The 16,242-nt window shown below is 44.9% G+C and overlaps 1 protein-coding gene across 3 annotated transcripts in view; it reads left to right on the top strand.

Moving 5' to 3' along the window:
• Nucleotides 1-16,242, top strand: part of LOC126868181 (insulin-like peptide receptor) — a 115,679-nt gene that overhangs the window by 14,791 nt on the left and 84,646 nt on the right. Inside the window, exon 1 of one of the 3 annotated variants that reach the window (XM_050623387.1) lies at nucleotides 1,622-3,588. The exons of the other annotated variants lie outside the window; for them this stretch is intronic. The gene's annotated coding sequence lies outside the window, so the exon portion shown is untranslated. Of the gene's footprint in view, nucleotides 1-1,621; nucleotides 3,589-16,242 lie in introns of those variants that run through there. 3 annotated transcript variants of the gene reach the window in all.

The raw sequence follows: 16,242 nt of genomic DNA, 5'->3' as shown, positions 1-16,242 counted from the left end.
TTACGTGTAATTATAGGTATATTATAATTGACCTTCTAACGCATTAGGTCAATTATTATTTATCGCTGTTCATTATTTTCTATGATATATCTATGCGTTATTACCCTACACTGTATGAACTATTCAGTGGGCTTTTCTATTACAAAATAAAATGACTGATGCTTCTATGATTCAGCTCTCGCTGGGTGAATGTTAAATTATACGTAAATTATTACAAATCACTCGGCATATTGACCGAAAATTTCACTATGTGTATATAAGGTATTATTATCATCGCGCGATCCTGGCGACTGTGTCGTCATACAATGAAAGCTAACGAGCACTTCTTTCTAGCTCTACACAGTACGTCTCGTGTTAACTGTGGCAATTGAAGATCGTCTAGAAGTCGTTCTTTAATGTATTGTAATTTAATCTCATACTGATAGAAAAATCTCTATGTGTAAACTGTAAACACTATACCCAGCCGTTCAGACACAATATGTACGTATGACTCTTACAGGAAATCTCTCCTTAAGATAGCGACCGTGCAGACGATAAGACCGACTCATTGACGACTCGAGTACCTCTCCCTCTCGTAACGAGATACAGTTTCGCGCGAAAAAGGGTGTTCTCGAATCTTATGGTAAAAGGATCTCGCGTAGGTTGTCGCGGAAGAGCGAAAAATCGGCAGAGCGCGGAAGTGTCGCCGCGAGGGTTGGCAAGGATGTAAGGGGCGCGTTCCCACGACCGAAATCGTCGTTTATCACGCCAGAACAGACGATGCGCTCAGTTTTCGTGCTCGCCGTTGGATGGCGTCCCTTCTATCGTCTTGCAACCATCGATAGAAGGTGGCATTACGACATCCATGCGATTCGTGCCATTTTTCTTTCGAAACCAAAACTAGATCAATACCAAAGCAATTTAATAGCTCTTCTTAACTTATTATCCCAATAAAACGAAGTAATTTCCCCTCGAACTGTTCTAAATTGCATTTCGTGTGAATCCCATTTCGATTGCCTAAGTTTTGTTATCGATCACTGGAAACCAGTAGTTCTTTTTAGTAGTCGTCGTTAAATTATCGGCCAGATATTTATGTGCAGTACAAATAAGGAATAGAAATCAAGCTGGCTTTGATTAATGCACGTTGAGCCGCATTATCGCCCCATCTCGTCCCCGAAAGACCGCGTCGCGGAGGGTCTCCGTTTTCCCACGGTTCACCGGACTCTGGCGAACGCGCTGCCACGGAATTCCAGGTCGAGACCAACCAGGAACTGCGCCGCATACTGGAGAACGTGGCGCAGCTGAATAAAGTAAGGAGATGCGCTCCGCTCGCTGGCTTACTTCGACATTTTAATTTTTTACGCGCCGCGGTTAGATCGATGTATGCTCCGAGTCACAGGCACAGTCAAAAGCGAGCGTACATCTTACGAAAATGTGCGTCTCCTTACTGAATCTTACCTACAGATTTACGGATCACGGATGGGTCTTTTTCCCTAATTTGTATTTTTACTTATTTCATATCCTGCGTTTAAATTGCCTTTAAGGTATACAGGTATCCACTTTTGAGAGATCGCGCATTTTATTTGTTACCGACTTATTAAACTGTCGCGCAAAAAGAAAGCGTCGATCTTTGAAAGTTCATCTATAAAGATAAAGTTAAGAGGGCGACAGGACCTGTTGAAACGGAGCGTGCATTATCGAAGCTAAACCGGTTTCCGATTCCATTAATATGCTCATTACGAGCAATACTCAGAGCGAAGGAATTCGTCGGACGGCATTCCATCTCGATTTTATGAATTTCTGATCTCAATGCGATTCCAATGCTGGCTTCGATCACATGGGTGGAAGATACTACTTCGTGGCATTAGCCCAGATTCTTCAACGGGACATAGTGCCAGGAGAATCACAGTATGATTTGTGGTCGAGCGTATCGAAACGATCGAATCGTAGATCGGTCGGTGACGAACTTAACGGAGTATCGTTTCTAGACTGCGAATTTTTATGAAAATTCAGGATTAAAAAAGAAAAAGGACTAGGAGAAAAATTTGTTTTTCATATCAAGCGTTATAAATATATCTTGGATATTTTGTTTGCGCACGTCATGTGTATTCTATGGATTTTTATATCTTTAAATTTCCTACATGGCGTACAGATCCGCGATCTGATCCCTTCAAGTCTGCTCAACGAGCGAATAACGTTGATGAAAACGAATATTCAGACGGGATATTTGTAAAGGGCACGGAAATGATCCAAGTAAAAAAGCCCGGTACGAAATTCTATGCATCGTCGTACACTTCAATCTCTTATTCAGCGGAACCGACCTTCTCAATTTCCCTCGTTTAACGTAGCCGGGCTATAGAAGTTCGTCATTTCGAGGGAGGGAAACTGGAAGTAGTCGATACGATCAATCCATTTGTAACGACTGTGGCCGAGTATAGCCTGGGCTCAAATACAAGATACGTAGTAAGATAGCGTAACGAGTTCAAATCGTTTCAGATCGTATTCTCTTATTGCTAATCAATTTTCTGCGTTTAAGAAAAGTATGAAACAATCGTCGACGGACAAAAGAAAGTTTTTAAGATAAAAAAAAAAAAATAAAAAGACGACATAATTTTACGAAATGGACGATTGTTACCGATATGATAAAAAAAGCTTTAATACAAAAGTTTGAGAAAAGTTTGAGACTGACACTCGGATCGTATCGATTAGAGAAATTTCTTTTATCAGTCACTGTGCAGGGCTTCCCCACATTTATATAAAGACACGCAACAAGACTCGATCGTACCAGCGCATCGGATTTAAAATTCAGGCGGTAACGGTATGATACGTGGTCCATTATAAATTTTTTTGCAAATGATCAAAAGCCGAGAAACTGGTGTGTATTTGAAAAACAGGAAACGCGCCGTAAGCGAGGCAGATCGAACTTAGTCGATCGGTGGAAAGAGAGAAAGAAAACGAGTAGGGTCGGCTTCTACGTTCTGGCCGTAATATTACGTTGCCGGTGGAAGTGACGGAAGCCGCGGGGGTTGCTCGAGCGGCGGGGGGTTCCAGATGGTAGCGTAAGTCTGTGCGGAGGAGCGGCAATAGGTGAGCGTAGACGAGTGGCCAGAGTGGGGATGGGTGCGAGGGTGGAGGGCGGAGCCCATCCTTTCCTTACTGCGCACTTTCTTACCCCTCCGCTGGTTGGCATTCAACCCTCGGCACAGTCGGCATCCGTGGGTACACAGTTCGCTCGTACAAAAAGGTGGTGGCGCGTGCTGCTTTCCTTCAGTATCTCTCGTTCGTTGCTACACGGTGTAACATCGCCCCGTCCCTCGCTGTAAGGGGAGGTCGTTGTCATCGTTGTCATCGTTGTCATCGTCCTCTCTTGAGATACACGACTACGTGTGTTAGACAGTGCGTTCTAATCGTGTGTACAACTGTGTCTCTGGCGCCACGAGAGCAGCGTGACTTGACGTGCGTGCACGCGATCCAGCGATCATCGCCGTCACGAACGTGCGTCGACCCTTTGGTTTACGTCCACCACGAGGTCGTCCGACGCGTCGCCACCAACGGGATATCGGGACAGCGACCCGCGCCGTGTCTCCGTCCTTGCTCTACGAGTACATAGTAAGAAAGAATTCTTCTTTCCATCTGCTCTTCTTATTTCGTTTCTCTATTGCGTCTCTTCGACTAAGCTACGTTATTTAGTACGGATGTAGGTAACGTCCGTTTTATTTTCTATGATACGAAGAGGAAGATAGCGTTGTGATTCCTTGGAAGTGTATATTGGATAAATACCAGGAATCTTTCGGAGCCGCGCATCTCGAAGGAGAGAACGGAAGCATGTTTCGGTGGAAGGCGGCGTGGCAGTGTTGTGATTCGCGTGGAGTGCCAACCAGCGGTGCTGCTCGCATCCACTACCTTGCTGCCCCGCCTAAACTCCGGCGAAACTAATTTCGCAAACGAACTCATTATTTATGATTTTTCATTCTCGAAATTATAATCTCTCATATTTAACATACGAGAAATTGTTTCTCTATGAGCTATCTCTATGAATCATCGATAGTCGTCCCGCACTCTACGCTATATTTTACATTCCTCGAATATAGTAGGTTCGCGTTCGAGCGGCAGGCTTAAGTATCGAAACGTGCGGTCGGTATCGACCGCGCCGGATCATTATTCGATAACCCTCCTCTGCGATTCGCGGAATCGTTCAAACGGCAATGCGTTCGCCGCGCCGAGCCACGGAACCGCGCCGATCCCTGGGTGTATTTATTAATGCGTATTGTTTGGAGGGCGTACTGTATGTACGTGATCGTGTACGCGGTCCACGATGGAGTGACAAAGACGGAGATACGATACGGTAGAGGGAAAATGGAGAGAGAGAAAGAAGCTTCTCTGTTTTGCGGACGCGTCGAAAGGCACGAGCTTCGAGGTTCGAGGGATGAGGATGGAGCGGGGATCTGGGATCCGAGTCAGGGGGATCGGGACGAGAATGTCGCCGACGGGTGAGGACGAGGGTGAAGGGGGTCAATGTACGCGCGTCGAGGAATCACTCGTACTCGAAACTCGAACCAGAACGAGAACGGGACCGAAAGGACAGCGGTAAACCGCTACGCTTCATCTAACGATTCTCGCGGTGTCTCGGTGACGCGCGATGCATCGACTCAGCTTCCAGATAATTTGATATTAGCTGTTCTCTCTATCCTTCTTTTCTCTCTCTTTCTCTGGACCTATGTTTTTTCCACCACCACCAACACCACCACCACCACCACCACCACCACCACCACGATATCCGTCGATACCAAGCACGGATCAGCGTCACAATGTTCTTTACCCCTCTTTCTAGCGTCGAGCTTTTCCGAGAAAATAACTGGCATGCGTAATTAACTGTATGCATCGTGTTCTTCTCCTATCTATGCGCGCAATCAGGAATTCGCTCGATAATTGCGACTTCGATTAATCGCGATGCTCCTTGTCATCGAGTTTATTTTCGTCGAATGGGTGGCTAGAGTCGATGGTACGACGACGATGATACTGTCTGTCATCGTCTTGATCGAGATATTTGCATGGATAGACATCTCTGGCCTTCCAACGAAGATGTGTACGTATTTGCGCGTATAAACTGCTTTGATCGGCGCTACAGTCGATCTCTAAATGTTACTGGCTCCTTTCGTCCTTCGCGCGCTATCGATTTTCGATCGCTCTAATTAGTGTTTGACCTTTCGATGGTATTCGTGCCATTTTCCTCGAGTGTCCTCTCTCCGTTACGAATATCGATCGAGCCGCCATGGGAAACAAGAAGGATTAAGTCGTGAATCGGTCGGTTGGCAGTGGCACAAAAGGAATCCACGGAAACACTGAAATCGTTTCGAATCTGCGTCTGAATAGCCGATTTCCTAGAAAGATTAAACCATTGTTCCATTAAACGATATCCGATTACACGATGTCCGTCGATCGAAAGAAGAGAAGGTTGAATTCCTGTAGAAGATACGCTGTAGTTCGTTCCGACCAATTCGTTCTTTATCGTCGGTTACTTTCACGTCGAACCGCGTTTATTAGATAAACATGACAAGATATACAAAGTATGGAAGCTAGTAGTCGAAACAGTCTTGTACACGATACTGGAGGGAAATATATGTACATCGGGAGTGTGTAACGAGCGTACGAAGCATATCGGTCGAGCGCACTAAATCACGGCTGATTTCTCGAACGAGCGTAGATTATGCGCGGCGGTGCTCCATTTAGACGCGCATATATCGCGCCTGTTTCTTCGAACGCGCGGCAAGTTTGCGTACGTGCACCAAGTACCGAACAAGCTTGCACGCTTTGCTTCCTTGTATCGGAACAAAACACGGCCGACGAAGAGAGGGATGTCTATTAATACGCTGTGGAAAGGAACAGAATCGTCTTCGGCGGAGTTCTCGCGATAGCAACTCGTTACGTCTACGTTCTGCCGCCTTTTGCAGGACACGCGTCTACATTTCGCCAAAATTATGTGTTTTCATTTTATATATTTTGATTCGCCAGTTAATCTTTGAGATCTTTTGCCGACAAATAACAATCGTTTCTTAAGTTTTAAATGTTACAGTATCTACGCGTCGAAACACTGATAAAACTATCGGGTAATATATCGATAATAAACTAAATCGGACATAAGTACCTATTAGGACAGCTATCTGTTGCATTTATTGGAAAACTGATAAATTTTATATTATAAGGTATATGTGAATCGAATAACGGATTTATAATACAATAACTGGATAATAGAAACAATGGAAGGTATTCGATTCGTACTAAATATCATCGAGTGTCTTAATACAAGCAACGTAAGATAGAAAGCTATAGTTGTCAAACTATCATTGTGGACAACTCACTGTTATCTCACTGTTTACCAAAATCGTTCGCATCGATCGTAGAATCGCTACTAACAACGAGTCAAATTATCTATTTTCAAATATGTATATCGTTTAAATGTTACTTATACTCGAATCTGGGAAATTTGTGTCAAATAATTTATATAAATAGACGTAAATATCCCATTGATTCAAGTACGTAATTCTAATTTAATCAAAAATATATATCAAATCATTTCATAAGTAATATCGCGCTTATACTATATGTAACTTTAAATACGTTACAGAAGTTTATCGTATTAATTAATTAATTAATAATATATTACCCATTGCATCGAGGACATCTTCATCTTTACGCAAGTTTTCTAATTCTTCTCTTATTTAATTTAAAATTTAACGTGTACATTAAGCGTAACGGATGGCATTGATCTGATATCTTTTTCCCACGCGTTTTTCATTTTTCTCGTCAGAATGTTGCATTTCTCATTAGTTGCAACCTTACCATATAAGACCAATTATCGTTAGTCAAGTTCTTTACCGATTAATTCTTCGTTTATTGCTTCTTCATCGGTGATCTGACCCATATTAATCGGAGGGTAAATTATATGCTACAACAATCTCGCGTAAAGGAAGGTTGTCATCTATTTTCGGTGGATTTTGAGACAGACAAGTTAGACGGATAATTCCGATAGTCAGCGGTATACGTGACAGTAAACGAACGTTCGGCAAGATTTGAGGGCCGTGGGATAGGCAGAAACGCGGCGACGCTTCGGTTCGCGTACGCGGAACGACAATTCCAATTATCTGTGCGCGTGCCTGTGTCGTGCCGGTATGTATACTCGGTAATAGCCTTCGCGATCTCGCGTGCTTGCCTGCCGAGACTCTGTATTCGTCTCGTTCAATGGAACATTTCGTATGCCCGATAATTCTGTATTGATCTCATAAACAATCTCTCTCGGTTTCGGGATGCATCCGGGTTTCGCTTCCACGAACAATCAATCTCGTCAGTGGCATATCCGCCGATCCGCGCCTTCCTAATCAGATCTCCCTTGATGTTCGATATGGGAGGATTTTTATCTTGCGCGAGAAAAAAAGCTTACAAAATCATACATTTCCTTAGGTTTTGTTTCTATAAAAAATAAATTACATCGTATTTACATTTGCAAGGATTAAAAGCGATCTAGCTGAAACTTTAATTTGGCTTTGTTAACTTTCTTTCGTAGAATGGAATAGTCATTGCGATTATCGATTCAAACGTAGTACGTTAAAAAACTAGATAAAAGACACTGTTCGTTATTTTGTTTTATTTCCTGTTGCCAAAAAGCGATTTTATAATACATGTTGCGCAAAGTCATCATTTTGTTCTCTAATTTGCTATTATTCATCCTTTTCAACAAAAGTTGCTCGATTATCGCTTCTCACGTGTTACTGTTTTTCGCCCCCCGAGAGGCGTGTCTCGATAAGATTGACAATTCTTGTAAACTAGTAGACTGAATTAGTAGACATCGAAATTGCGCGTTATCGTTTTTCATGGGAAATCTACCGCGATTATTACGAAAATATCTACACTGCTTAAACGACACTTATTCGATATCGCAACTCGATAACCTTGTACTTTGCTATTACATTTCGAAAGCGAATTGCGTTAATAGGAACAAGTATTTGACCAGATTCAGGTTTTCGTAGATAAAGATCGTAGTTGGAGGTATTTTCGCAAACGACCGAGACAAATTTCATTCGATTTCAACAATAGCTGTTTAATGCGTTGCTCGTTGCATTTCCGCTGTTGTCAATACATATGTGCATTTTCTGTGGTCACTGGATTTTAAAAACATTTCATTATCCGGATATTGTTTCGCAGCGTCACCTTGACACGCGTCGATACAACAACGCGATCCAGTCGATACCGCGTTACGTAAGCTCGACGTTACAATTCCTTAATCCTTCCCTATTGACGCGAGCACGTGGCAGATTTCGACACGCGTAGAAATCTTTTGCACTTCGTCATCGTAATATTCCGTACACATGAACCTGAAGTGTTATCGGATTCACGTACGAGCTGTTCCCTTTAACAAACATGGAGGAAAATGAGGCGTAACGAGAGAAAGGGGATGTTGATATCAGGTGCTCAACGGAGCGTGCGCTCGAAATATATCTTTTTCCTCGGTGCAACGTTTTTAAATAATTGGAACGAATTGTCGGATAATGAGGGGAAATGATGCTCGTTAAAATATTCGAACAACCACAGAAAAGAATTATGAGGAAAAAGTTCTGCGGCGAGCATTCTCTTCTGATATCCTGTTATTCGAGAATTAAAAAGTAGCTAGTAAAACTTGTTAATCCGTTCGGTCACGAAACTGTCCGCTTAATTGTCTGGCATTCTTGAAACGTTTCTTCGTTCGACGCCACGATAGAGGACGTTTAAACGAGGATAAATAAGGAATTTCAGGGAACGAAATCTCCTCGGCGTAAACAGCTTTTTTCCTTTGCAAACATCGTTTAACAGGGTCTGCAGGTGCAAACGAGCCCACCGCTAACACGGTGTACGTAATCGCGTTTAGAAAACGTATTCTAGGCGAACAATTGGGTTACAGAACGCGTTGGAGAGCGTTCGCGTTGGCTAGGCATGTGGCAATGTTTTGGTCGGCATCGATCGACCAGCCCTTACACTGCGGCGTAGTATCATACTTCCTTGCTTCTCCCGCCCGGTGCTCTCCCACCACCCGCATAATCCACCCACGCCCTGGTTCACTCAGCCACCCTTACACGCCAGTGATTCTCAATCGAATCGTCTCTACTACCTGATCGAATCTATGCTCTATTTACCGACACAATGGGGCTCTTTTCCATTATCGAATAATTTCTCCGTTGATAACCGAGACGATATTCAACAACGATACGCAAGTAATCTTGTGAAATTTGAATTAAAATATAAATTGACATTTTTCTGAACGTCCTGTAGAAACCAGGTATCGCTACTTTCTAGAAACTGTAGATTTCAAACACGATAGAGATGGTACCGCGAGACGTGGTCGTTGGTCGACTTATTTCGGGTTTCTAGATGTAACCTGTTTTCGCTAACGGCTGGCGGCTGTAACCGCGTTAAAGGCAATCGGCGAGACGCAACAGAGAGCCTCGGCTAGCCTGGAATTTGCATCGCGGTCGCCGGTACCGGGACCGTATAAATTGCAATTAATTTATTCGTCTGTCTCGTCCGGCGAGGATCGTGCGCGCGCCACGCACTTGAGGAACGCGACGACGCGACGTTCGAATTCTTCCCGCAACGGAGCACTGCTGTCAGCAGGCCGAAATTCGCCGAAACGCAACGGGCGTCGACGAACGCGGCCGACCGCCTCCGAGCCACCTCGAGCCTGCGACTTTGTACGTTTCAGTGGTTCTCACATGGATTTGTGTGGTGCGCTGTGGCGGTGGAACGTTCGGATGCGTCGCACCACTCCACACTGCTACCACGGTCGGGGGAGTTCATTGAACGAGCGAGCCGGCGCGCGGAGTGGACGCGGCAAGGAATGGCGCGTTCCACGGTTCACGGTCCGCGCGGATGCTCGAATTGACAATGCACCAGGATATCGTGTATCGCCTACGAACCGCCTGGAAACTTTGAAATAACGACGCCGCGAGCATCCACCACGACCTCCTCCGTTCCGACGAGTATCGAAAATTACTCGACCTCGTTACGTTTTCCCGTACAAGGACGACGTGCCGCAGGTATCGATCCTTTGACCGGGCCGTTGGCTACATTCGAAGGATTTCTTCTCTCGTTTACCTCGTCGATCGTTTTATCTCGATTTTACCTCGACATTTACCTCGACATTTACCTCGACTTTTCCCTCCACTTTTACCTCCACTTTTACCTCGTTGTATCGCGAGGATGATTTTTGAGAATCTTACGCGTGTACGATATGGAGTTTCAGTTTTAGTACGATATGGAGATATTATAGTTGTAGGTGGCGAAGTATACTTCAGAGTTTTCTAGTCCAAGTTGGTCGATACGAACTCGCGTCGGAGGGCATTGGAAGCCGAAGATTCGACGAGATAATGGACGCTGGGCGGGTGAGGAATTCAACGAAGGGAGCTGTTCGGGACGGGAGAACGCGCGTGCGTTCCTCTTTGCACGCGCACCTTCGTACAGCGCGTAATTTTATTTACACAATGATAGAGGTACTGGTTGTGTTTGTCGCCACTCCAGGCTGGCATTACCTATATCTCATTACGTTCGGCTTTATCGCCTGTGGCACTCTCTAGCTTTCAAAACAACCGGCACTGCGACCGAATCGTAATAAAAGAATCTCTGCCGCGTTCCACAAGGGAAAAAGCGTAGTCGTCGTAGTCCGATTACGTGACTATTTGCGTTTTCTAAATCTAACGAGAATCCTGCTTTTCATCGGTTTCGGACGACGAAATTTGCTATGACCTACAAAAGGGCAGCGAGAAGAAGCAGCTTAGTACAACGTAAACCGTAAACGTAAGCGCGGCCCATCGTTACTATGTAAATTTATTCAGGGGAAGGAGAAAAAGTAGCCGGAAAACAGGTCGCGTACACCGCTTGCTACAAAATGTCGCGAATTTTGCTCTCGAAATTCTCGATTCTTTGCGCTTCTTCTCGGTATCGCGTGTTTAAACATATACGAAAGACCATGACGCGTCCATATTTGTCGATTTTAGTATTTTCGTGGCCCTTGGTGGCTGAGCTTCGAAAATATACCTGGTTTTCTAAAGATAGATCACGAACCTCTGTCAAATCTTGTATGTACGTGTTTAATATCAGGACAATCGACAATTTTGGAATGTTCAATAAGATGTAAAACTGCGTATTGAATCTCACAAATGCAGGCACAACTTTAATAACATAGTTATTTAGTTATTAAACTTTAAGTTTGGTTGTCGTGTTCTTTCTCTCTATGGTCTTCATATGCGGTCGTTTTATGAAAGTGGAGGAGGAATGTGACGCGGCGAGAAAAACGCGCGGTATGGAAGAAAGCGAGGGACCGCGTGCGACTCGGTGGAAATCGAGAAATGAAGCAAATAGAGGACGAGGAACGCAGTCTGCGCAACGACTGCGTTCCAAGATAGAACGGAGTGTCGCGTACGAATGTAAAGTCTGCGAGAGAAGCGGAGCCAGACAAAACGAGACAAGTTGGAAAAAAAGATTCGCAAGACCTATCGACACGCGGCTAGAGCGTGCCGCGATGGATCGAGGAACGAGGTGACGTGATTGTCTTTGTTGTTCGCTCATGGACCTCCGTAGTTATTGACGCGACACCAGCCAGAAACCCATGAATGTAGTGCGTATGTAGCTTCTCAAGTACCATTACTCGGTGCGGCGTCGTCGTTTGCTACGATCCTCGCCAGCGATTGGTCAAAGGTTCGACTCGTTAAATCGAGGAAGAAGGGGCTGCGGAGTCGATATACGAGATTCTTCTCGTGGAATGGCAGGACCGGAGAGAGGAGTCGAACGAGCATTAAGCCTGGTTCAGACACGGCCGGTAGTTCAGCCAAGTAGCAGGTAAAGCCGAATTTACACTGTTCGTATTGGAGGATCATTGCGGATGAAACGAGGGAAGCAAGGTATTACGACGAATCATCCGCTGTGATCATCCAGAATGAAACAGTGTAAATTCGGCTTTACCTGCTACTTGACCGAACTACCGGCCGTGTTTGAACGAACCTTTAGCGACGAAGAACGAGTATCGACCATCTTTTCTCTCCCATTCACTCGGTCCTCAACACTGTAGGTACGCGAATAACCAACCACGCATCGAGCGTGTTCGAAAAAGACAATAGAGAAGCTCGATGCGACGTAGTGTACCGCTTCGAAGGAAAGAAAGACACCGTGGCCTGCGTCTAATTCCACAGTGACCCTTTCTTTCTCTCGCACGCATCGCTCCCTCTTCTTCCTCTTCTTCCTCTTCTTTTTCTTTTTCTTCCTGTCCTCCATCTCCTTCTCTTCCTGCCGTTTCCTTTCGCGGCTACGATTCGGTATAAGAGCTACCGTGTTTTCAGTGCGTTGAACCGATACCCTAGGCGACTTCTATTTTTACGGAACACCGACCGTTGGAATTCACAGCTTTAAATTCTCGCGGCGCTGTGGCACGCGGATGACATACTAAATCATAGAATTCTATCGAAATCTTCTACGATTCTATCAAATTTCCACGGTGCCACGTAACACGGTTCTACGTAAAATACCTGTGACATCTTAAATCTAGGAAATATTACGTATGAAAAAAGGCATGCGAAATATCTGCAAGTTAGCGATAGTCACCATTATACGATGCCTAGTCTCGGTAGACTTCCGTTTGAAGCGCGTGACAGGTGATACGCGAAAGTGAGCGACGAGGAGAGAGAATTAGAACAAGCGCCGAGCGTGAGAGAGGGAAAGATAAACGTGGTCGGATGGTCGGTGTCGACGGACCGGCAAACGCGAACACAAACACTTCATAGTAGAACGTAGCGGCGTGGTGAATGAAGCCTGCGGCCTACTGCCCCCTCCCTTTCTCTCCGTACTTCTCCTGTGTTTCGCGTCGACCGTACTTCACCATGTTTCCCCACTCCGTCCCTCGCCGCCTCGTTCACGAGTCGATTGCTTCCCCCTTCCCCTTCAACCCCCTACTTCTCCCCACTATCTGGCCGCCGTGTGTGTGCGCTACTATCCTCCCCACTCCAGTGCATCGCTGCGACCAACAATGTACCCATCTTCCTCGTTCTTCGTTTCACTTGATGCACCGACTACACGCGGCACGCACGCACCGTGGCACAGGGGCGCGGGAAGACCGCGTCGCGACGCATAAAACGGACGGACGACGGATCAAAAGCGCGGCAGATCGTCCGTTTCCGGTACGGCTAATCTGACTGAAATGTTTTTCCAACCGATGACGCGTAATCGCTATCCGAGCGAAGAGCACTCGGTAATCGGTCTTTAAAGCGAATCATCCGTGAGCTCATGGATTTTTTCATGTCGACATTCGTTTGTTCGTTCGATATACACGGAAAAATTCAGACTGCCTATCTCTTTGTATGTTTAGTTTTTCGTTCGTTTTTATTATCCCTGTATTTTTCCCGGGGATTTTTACTTGTTCAGAAACGAACAATCTCGTTTAGCAGCGGTACAAACACGCAGCGAAACGAACCGGTATAACTAACGCGTAATGTTGCTTTATGTAAAGCTTGTAGTTTTAATACTTATACTCTGTTAACAGTACTCGTTAAGCGTACTCAGTGTTTGTAGTTACTTCCAAAAATATACGAACAATAAATATTTGGATTGATTTATTTATGTTTTTTGTTAGTTTGGTATATTTTTATCAAGTAACTTTAACTGTAGAGTAAATAGAACGATTCGCGTTTCACGATGTACTCCTAGTGACTGACTTGTCTGTTTGTGTCACACCATCCCCGTTCGTATTTGATCAAGAAAGATCTCCGTCGTTAATGGACCACGCTACGATTGTTCCAATAATCCCTGCGAAAAAAGAGATATAACAACAGTCGTGGAAACTTTTCTGGGCATGTTGAATTAATCCACTTACCGGTTAACGTTCGAGTTTGATGTTTAACCATTACAGCGATCTCGAATCCCGGGAACGTTTCATCGTTCCCAGTGAAATATATTCTTCGATTAGCGCGATACGTATCACGGATACGGATAAATAGCGGTATGCGCACGTGTCGAAGCGACGAATCGACATGTGACGGACTACGTCGGCTTTATTTGCATCCCGCGTGGATATTTTAGCTTCCGTCGCGCTATCTCGTCTGTCAGCCTACAAGAGGAAGGCTAGAAGCATTTCGGATGGAATACGCTGCGAAGAGTGGTCATCCGTTATTGTATTTTTCTCGATCGAAAGGCGGGATTTCCTATGAGAAATTATCTTTGTGAGCAAGCTCCGCTTTTCCTAAAAGTCTCATAAACTTCGACGAAATTGAAATACGTATTTATAACACTGTCGTTTTTCTAATTTTTTCGGTGGATTTCTATCGAGCATTTATTATTCAAATATATTTTTCCTCCATGAAACGACATGTAAGTCAATTTATTTATGTTTCTCAATAATATTGCATTACAATGTTAAATAGGGCGTTTCACCACCCAGGTATTTTCCTTTGACAACCGAATAAAAGCGTGATTAAAAAGCATCCCCGCAGGCTGCTCCGTGGGACAAGCGTTTCTACATTATGACGAGTTTCGCGATTATGCATACATCTTGGTCGGCGACCCCTTTTACAGATATACATACGAGTCGTGCGAGTTTGTTCCAGCTCTTCGTTGCGTCGGTTCGTTTCCCGAAGGACCGAAGCCCTCTGCTTTTTCCCACGCGCTCGGGTGTTGTAGAACGATCGATAATAGAGAACAACGTAGAACGTGTTTAAAGCATGTACAATCCAGTTGTTTTCTAGGTCTCTACGCCGCACGGAAGTGCTTGTAAAAGACAGGTATCTCGCTAGTTTTTCTTCTCGCTCCCCCCCTTTTTTTTTTACGTTGCAGTGCGTTTCGACGCCGGAACAAACTTCATTCCGACTTTTTTCAATGCCCTGAAAAGTCTCTTACCTATTCTCCGTGGTACACAGAGAAGGAGCATAATCGCTTCTTTTTCCCTACAGTTTACCCGAACTGTTCCTCCGCGTTTTAAAATTTACTTTGTCCTGAGAATAGTCACGCGATCTAGTTTCCCTGCCTTTTTAAACTTTTGTTAGTGCTACTTCTTTAGCTTGTTTTGGTGTTCACGCGCACAGAAAGAGAGGCGGAGAACCGGATAGGTAGATGCTTTAAATGCCAATCGATTTTTCCAGTAGTCTATAACTTGTGATTAATTGGCAACTTTTCCACCCGATGCGGTTTTCTCAGGAACCATCGAAATCCGCATTCCCTTACCCCTTTCGCTGTCTTCTACGCAACCTTTCGGAATAAATGATCGTTCGACCAGATAACACACGCTCGTCTTCAAGATTATAGACACTCTGTATAATTTTGTTGCCGCTGGAAGAAATACGCATCCCATAAAAATCCCGTAAAGACGAAGTGTACGGGAAGTCGAGACGATACTGGGAGAATAAACTTGCGACGAAATGTTAACGCTCTGACAGAAACGATGGCGACGGCGTTACATTCTCAGCCTTACGATACCATCGATTGTCCGATCGCGAAACGAAAATTTCGACACCAGGGTCGACCGACGTTCAATCGATCGAATCGATTTTAAGTGGAAGCTTTCCAGACGAACGAGATGTTAACGATTGACAATCCGATGGGTGGCAACGATCGTTATCGGTCATCGTCGTCGTCGTCATCTTCGTCGTCGTCGTCTGGTTGAACGAAGTGGTAAGAAGCGTATTGGGAGCGGAGAGGACGGGGCAGCGGAGATTTAATGGAGCGGATCGCTCGGTACCAGGGCGCGTGCTACCGCGTATACGGCCCGGCTGACCCCTTCATACGCAATAAATCAATTATCGCTCGTTAGCAAGAAAAATATACCTTCAATCGAATCACGTTACTTAACCCGAGTGTCATGGTAACCAGAACGGTGTTTTGCAAGCACGCGTCCATAATGCAGTCGTCTTATTTGTTCAAGCTACTTACCGTGTGAATTTCTTACCCCTTTGTCATAAATTACGATTAGGTATCTGCCAAGAGTATTTGCTCGCCGATGATTTGTTCGTCGGTCATTTATACGGTTGGCGCCACGCGATGACGTCTTCATCGAAGAAGTCAGACAAGAAACACGCGAGATTACGTACCATCGTTGATTTCACGCGATTCCTACTCTCGTAAACGATGATATTGTTCGCTGGATGGATGCATGCTGCGGTCGTTTTTTACTTCACGTCAATCTAATTTACGGGTAGAGGACATTGCCATCGTCCGTTCCGTATGATCGACTGTAAACAATTATTCGAGATCGTGAGAATC

Source organism: Bombus huntii, chromosome 8, assembly GCF_024542735.1.
Source record: "Bombus huntii isolate Logan2020A chromosome 8, iyBomHunt1.1, whole genome shotgun sequence".
Taxonomy (NCBI): domain Eukaryota; kingdom Metazoa; phylum Arthropoda; class Insecta; order Hymenoptera; family Apidae; genus Bombus; species Bombus huntii.
The sequence above is the reverse complement of the archived record's forward strand: the minus strand, read 5'-3'. Positions and strand labels throughout refer to the sequence as shown.